The sequence below is a fragment of the Nannospalax galili genome, unplaced genomic scaffold (assembly GCF_000622305.1).
Source record: "Nannospalax galili isolate Female #2095 unplaced genomic scaffold, S.galili_v1.0 scaffold199, whole genome shotgun sequence".
Lineage (NCBI taxonomy): Eukaryota > Metazoa > Chordata > Mammalia > Rodentia > Spalacidae > Nannospalax > Nannospalax galili.
Genome location: NW_008343559.1, coordinates 713434 through 714586, shown reverse-complemented (window position 1 = coordinate 714586; position 1153 = coordinate 713434).

The following is a 1153-nucleotide window of genomic DNA, read 5'->3' as shown; positions in this document are numbered from 1 at the left end:
CCCTACACAGTGAGTTGAAGCCCAGCCTGGGCTATATCTCAGCAGTTAAGAGAGCTTGCTGCACAATCACGAGGACCAGAGTTTAGATTCCAGTATCCATACAATAGGCAGAGTGTCATACATATCTGTAACCTCAGCTCCTAGAAGGGTCAAGACAGGACGATCTCTGGGACTTGCTGTCTTAACAGAGAAAATAGGATTTGCAGCTTCAGGGAGAGATCCTGCCTCAAAGGAACAGAGGTAAGTGATAGAAGAGGACACCAATGCCCATCTCTGGCCTTTGAGCACAGAAACAAGTTCAAGCACCTGCATGCACATGTGCAAACACCACATAGACCCAAAAACATAGATAAAATAAATCTTTTTTAAAAAGATAAAAATGGGTTGGAGAGATGGCTCAGCAGTTAAGAATACTGGTTGCTCTTGCAGAAGACCTGGGTTTGCATCCCAGCACCCACATGGCAGCTAACAACTGTCTTTAACTCCAGTCCCAGGGGATCTGACCTCCACGGGCATTGCACGACACGGGTGAGCTTACCTACATGCAGGCAATACATGCATACACATAAAATTTTAAAAATACATAAATTGTTTAAAAAAGATAAAAACAAAAAGGTTGATCCCATTGCTTAGTGGCATATAAGCCTCATCTTATCTGTTTAGGGAGGAAAATCAAGTTGCCAGTGATTATATCTTCTATACCAGTCAATTTATAGTTCTAAAGGCTACAGTTTGTGCCACATCTGTGTGGACAGCCACCATGAGTTATGTGGGCAACACCCTAGAAGAATGACAGCTGAGGATATAAAACATAATGTGCTCAGACAGTCTTGTATGCAGAGGAGACTGTAGATTATTGTGAACAGAAACCCAATAGACCTCTGCTTGCAGCATGAAGTCAGTGCTGGAGTCACCAAGCATGCCAAGATCAACCAGTGCTCATGATAATATGGCCATTGGCAATTCCTTCCAGACACCATGCCCAGGGAACATTAAGCTGACCCAGAGGAAGCTGGACACTGTGACAGGGACATTAATGCTGTTGTAATGAAATGCTTCTTTTAATTAAAAAAAATATATATATCAATGTCAATTGCTTTGGAAGGAATTCTTCTGTATGAAAAAAAAAAAACAAACAAAAACAAGTATCTTC